This window comes from Lactuca virosa, chromosome 5 (genome assembly GCF_052849685.1).
Source record: "Lactuca virosa cultivar CGN04683 chromosome 5, Lactuca_virosa_CGN04683_v6, whole genome shotgun sequence".
NCBI lineage: Eukaryota > Viridiplantae > Streptophyta > Magnoliopsida > Asterales > Asteraceae > Lactuca > Lactuca virosa.
The window spans coordinates 345,708,492-345,714,213 of NC_136430.1; the positions used below are offsets into that span (position 1 = coordinate 345,708,492).

Sequence of the window (5,722 nt, forward strand, 5' to 3'; positions counted from 1 at the left end):
CAAGAAAGACCCTGTCATAAGGAGAGACGACACGCTTTTGCGCGTCGTCTATAGACGACGCGCATTTACGACGCACATTTACGACGCACATTTACGACACGCGATTTACAACGCACATTTACGACACGCAATGCGTATCAAGGAAGGCCCTATCATAAAGGAAGACGACACGCATTTGCGTGTTGTAACCTTACGACGCGCATTTACGACTCGCATTGCGTATCATTAAAGCCCCTGTCAAGAATGGCCATGTCATAAATGAAGATGACACACATTTTTGCGTATCGTAATTTTATATGTTTAAAAAAATATTATTTATAGATTTACTATTTTTCAAATTAAATTTGCATAATGTCTCATAATAAATAAAATATCATATATAAAAATACAATCCATTGCATAAAATTTAATGTCATACAAATATGGTTCCATGGAAAGATAAAACAAATCAATAAAAGTTGTAACGGAAATTTACAAACTAATTAGATACAAGAAATATGAAAAACTTGAAATCCCTAAGATTAATAGTTCTAACAGAAGCTTCATGTGAGATACATACAGTTGGACCAGTAAGCAAAAGGATGTTCCCGAATCCACAATAGCAGCACAAGAACACGTACACGATATCTTCTACAAGAAGGTGCCAGTCCAAAACTACTGTTGAAGGTTTCCATGATAGCTGTTAAGATTTAAGCATAACAAGAAACCAATCAGTGACTATAATAAGCTAGAAAACAAGCAACTAATAAACAAAATAAGCAACTAATTAAGTCAAACTATGACTATGCATACAAATTGGCAGCAAACAAGTAAATAAATGAAGAAAGTTACCTTCCATTGAAATGGATTAACAAGTTCAACATATTTCCCATGGCCTAAAGCAGGTAAGTCAACACGAGAAGGAATGTAGTCAACACGAACAACAACATGCCACTCTTTTGTAACAATGTAAGCATCAAGTGTAAAAGTTAATACAAACAACACCAAGTCTGAACCAATATCAGAGAAAATGAAGTAATCAGAATGTGCACATGTACACATGGCAGTTTAGCAAGGATAAAATTGGAATAGACAAACTTACCTATCTGTAATGAAGCTAAGCTTCCACTCTCCCCTAAAGTACTCAAAAGATGCACAATAATTGAAAGCCTTCTATGTTCAGTAACATCAGGTAATATATTTGATCAAATACTTTCTTGGAGTGACTATCCCACTGCAGAAAACAACTTGTATTAAAAAAACGACACATTTACAAATTTATAAATACAATTTATCATAAAGATTAATATATTATTACATGTTGTTACTTTCTTTTTCTTTTTCCCATGTGGGGTACCAGTTGATGGACTTGATTTATCCAAAACATAATCAAGCATGAGTCTCCTCAGTGATGCACCATGAATTTGGAAATGTGCTCAACTACAAAGATTAAAATATACTTTTTTTTAATTCATAAAAGAAATATTAAAAAAAAAATTAGGGTTGTGGATGCTTACATTGCTGAGAAGTTTTGCTCCATACCATGCAGAATCTGCACCATAAGGGGAAGTGATAACACGAATTCCATTGGATATGGAGGGAGGTAGAAGATCATGTACTTCCTTTTCTAATCTTTCTATAATTAATTAAAACATGAAGCATTTATAAATTAATATTATATTAAAAATTAAAAACATTTATATTTATAAATTAATTTATACCTGGTAACCCTGGTAAACATTACCATGCAGTGCCTCCAGCCAACACAACTGTCCTGAACCAAGTATGATCGGTTCTCATTTTGGCAGCATGGCAACGCTCAATGCAATCTGCAACTGCCTGATGTAGACCCATTGTATTTCTGAGACCAAAAAGGGTAAAATTGGAAATTATAAAAAAATAATTTAAGGGCATAAGTTTATAGATATTAAAGTGGATAAAAGATTACATTCCTTTGTTGAATCCGTCATTGTAAACACTAACTTAATGCTTGTAACATGATTCTTGTGTATTAGTGATTATGCTAAGAGGATGAAAGACTAACATACTTGTCTCGCTGTTCCAAGAAATCCGGGCATCAAAAAGTCAAAAAAAGACCACAACTCCAACACATTATTCTGCATAATAGTTCCAAAAAATATGTCTCAAATGCTAAACATCTATACGAATCACATTGTAGTTTTGAAACTGTGAAGATATAATAAAGGCATCAATGAATTTTTCAATCTCATATACCCAGTGCCCCATATCATCACATAAATTCCATGAAGGTTAAACCTCTTTAAAAAGGCTAACCAGTTTATACCCTCTTGCTGATACCTTCTCAGGGTGACTTTCAACTACTTCTAGACAACAGGCATTCACTCAATCCAGGAGCAGGAGAGACACCACGTGCAAGGGGTAAAAGAGGGACAAGGGCAGCAAAGCTGTGTGTGACACTTCTTCTAACAGAATAATCACAATCACTCATACACCTTAAAAGAGGGACAACTAACATCCTTGCATAAGGAACAAGATCAGTGCCTAATCCTTGAACAAGCAGACTCATTATCATCCCTGCTCCTTGTCTAGCATTCACAGATGCCATGTCTCCCAACATAGGGATTATGTTTTCGATTACTGAGCCCATGATGTTGACTTTTATTGACTTTGCCATTGATGTGATGCATCTTGAAGCAGATAGTCTCACAGCAACATGAGAATGGCGGACACAGGAGAAAATGCATGGGAGGAGTGTCATTAGTTGGGGGCGTAATGTCTCATCTGGTACTACCTCTCCTCCACCTGATCTCTTTCCAGGAAGCTTAAAGTACGACGGCGAACTGTGTAAAACCAATTTCAATCAGTAAAAGAATGAAATAAGTGGCTCATCAACACACACATACACGAATATAGATAGACTAAGAGGTATCTAGTTCATAAAATTACATTTTTATTAGGAAAATGCCATGAAATAAGAACAAAAAATGAAAAGGGTTTACTCTAAAACCAATTATGGCCCCTGATTCTTAAAAAAAATAATAAGAACCAATTATGGCCCCTGATTGGGATAGCTCTTCCTCCCTTTGAGCTTGTCGCTTAGTCAATATCTGAAGGTGTGGAAGGTGCAATTCCTCACCAGGTTTGTGTTGAGGAACGCTCAAGATAAGAGCAGCTAGATCCCAGGTGGCAACTTTTGATGTAATACGGATGCCTTTTGATGTACAATTTATAAATAAGAAAATACAAATACTTTTAAAATATTTTTCCATTTAAATAAAGAACAAATTTATCGACTTCATAATATAGAATGTATGAAAATTAATAAACAAATAAATAAATATTACATGGTTTTCACATATGTTGCTCGAAATATCTAGATTCTGTTCGAGTCATATACAAAAAATATTTTACATGAATTTTATAGAATAATTTATTAACCCAAAAAAATAATATATGCATTATTTCTACGAGTAGTACAGTACAACACAGCAAAGTATACAATTTTTTTTACTATTTTGCCCCTGAGGCCTTGACAGTTCAGTGTTGTTGTCATGTTCATCGTTTATGAATTCACAAACATCATAAACTGTTAATTTGATTTACAAGATGCAGCACAATGAATTCACAAACAACAACAATAAAGAGAGAGAGAGAGAGAGAGAGAGAGAGAGAGAGAGAGAAATCATACAATAAAAGCTAGTATGATAGCAATTGCAAATTTAGTGCCACCAATACCATCCAAAAAACCAACAGTAGCAACAAGAGCAGTCAGCAAGAGTAGTCACAGTTGCTGAATGTGATGATGGCATGCCACCAGATCCCACAAGCTGCTCAATATCCCATTCTTTTTCTTTATAACACATGATAAGGTTAAATGTGGCAAGCATCAAAATCAGAGTTTTGGGAAAAAAAGTTGGACTGCCAGTGCAACAATCATACAGCCACATGGACCATTTCTGTTACTTACCTTAGATTAAATGTGGCAAGCAACAAAATTAGAGTTTTGGAAAATACTATGTGTATCATTTATGTACCTATGGTGGCAAGGAAGAGCAACATATGCGATTGTTGGATTGGCCTTACATATGGGGCATAATGTATCATCCCCCTCAGAACCTGAAGACTTGTCCTTTGAAAATGGACGAAAAAGACTTTTCATTGAAGATGAATTGAGAATAGGAAGTAGCAGCAACAACATTTCCTGCAAATGCATAACAATGGGTATGTAAGTACTTCATTTATACAAAAGAGGGAAGATTGGTAAAATTTCATCCATGAAGCAAAATAGAGTGGATAATGGAATTGAAATCCATGAGTTTATGGAAATGGAATGGAATTGAATTCCAACGGAATTTAGTTCTTTAGTCATTTGCAACCAAACACTGGAAATTGAATGGAATTGAATTCCAATTCCAGCTAACCAATATTCATAAGAACGAAAATTACCGAGAATTCATTCCACGATATGGAACCAGTGATTCTTTTGTGAAACATTTCACGATTTCCATCTCTTCCATCACTAATCTCTGTTATGATTAATGATTTAGAATGTTTAACAACTCAATCTGATCTCTGATGCTGTTTCTATGAAGATATACCTGAATGCTTTCGCAAAAAGGATGAGAGACTTCTCCATCGGAATCGCCATGGATTTCTTTGTCATCTCTACCCATCATATGATAACATGATCACACAACATGAATCAATGGGTGTGTGTTGTTTTCTCTGCATTTATGAACCTAGAACCCTAAATTTCAGGGGAATGAATTAAAACCCAATATACATATATATCAAATCACACAACATGAAACAATTGAAAAACTAAAATTGCTCTTTAGCTTTAATTTTATAATTAGGATAATGACAATTTACATGGGAATACAAATGAAGACGAACAATCACCAGCCATCATCCCCTGACAACCCCTTGACAACCTTCGAATGCCACCTCACACCCTCACCTGCAAATCGAAAAAAATAATAATAAGAAGGGAGAAGAAGGGTTGTGATCGAACCAGAGGAAGAAAGAGGAAGAATAGGCACATCTTTTCTTTCTTTTTTTTTCTTTTCGCTCTCAAACTCTGGCTGTAAATAGGAAAGCGCGAGAGATATTGAGAGAATAGACACAAGAGAGACAGAGATATTGATTCAGGTACGGTTGAGAGGTAAGAACATATAATCATTTGAAGAAGAAGGAATTTGGATGGGTGAGGGTGGGGACGAGGAAAACTTGTTTCCTGTGAGATCCAGAGCACAAAAGCCCTAGTTCTTCTAATTTTGGGATGGCGTGTCTTTAACGTCTCAGAGGGAGAAAATGGTGGATAAAAGAGGATAGTCGACATCGTTGACCACTGTATGGCTGCCAAGCTCCAAAAATACGAAAGGGAAGAAGAGTTACAGCCGCATAATGAGGTCTAGGGTTTACAGAGAAAAGGAGAAGCAGATAATGAAGGTTGTCGGCTGGTGGAGAGGATAAGTTCGTTATTCCTTCCCGAACAACAACAAATTGATCAGAGAACAAAACCGAGGTCTAGGGTTTACATGGAAACCATGGATGAAACGCGGGGTTTTTAATTTTTTAGGATTTCATTTCCCCCTGCTATTAAAGGATGGAACGCGCGTTCCATTAAAACTTATAAAGTGACATCCTTAGATGACGCACATGTGCCCTCCGTGTTTTTTCGTTTAGACACTAATTTAAGGGCATGCAATAATGCGTGACCTAAATCCTTAAATTTTTTGAATAGATGACACTCTTTTAA

The 5,722-nt window shown here is 35.7% G+C and overlaps 1 long non-coding RNA gene across 2 annotated transcripts; it reads right to left on the reverse strand.

Annotated features, from left to right (window-relative positions):
- Positions 1-446: 446 nt before the first annotated feature.
- On the reverse strand, positions 447-5,516 carry LOC145116344 (uncharacterized). 2 transcript variants are annotated; one of them, XR_013712013.1, is made up of 12 exons: positions 5,004-5,516; positions 4,834-4,921; positions 4,560-4,708; positions 3,650-4,162; positions 2,299-2,801; positions 2,028-2,096; positions 1,701-1,840; positions 1,497-1,615; positions 1,298-1,419; positions 1,082-1,213; positions 832-989; positions 447-679 (listed from the first exon to the last, which is right to left on the reverse strand). It is a non-coding gene; the product is annotated as an uncharacterized LOC145116344 (long non-coding RNA). The 2 variants fall into 2 exon arrangements; XR_013712012.1 differs by having other exon boundaries at positions 2,028-2,801.
- Positions 5,517-5,722: the final 206 nt, after the last annotated feature.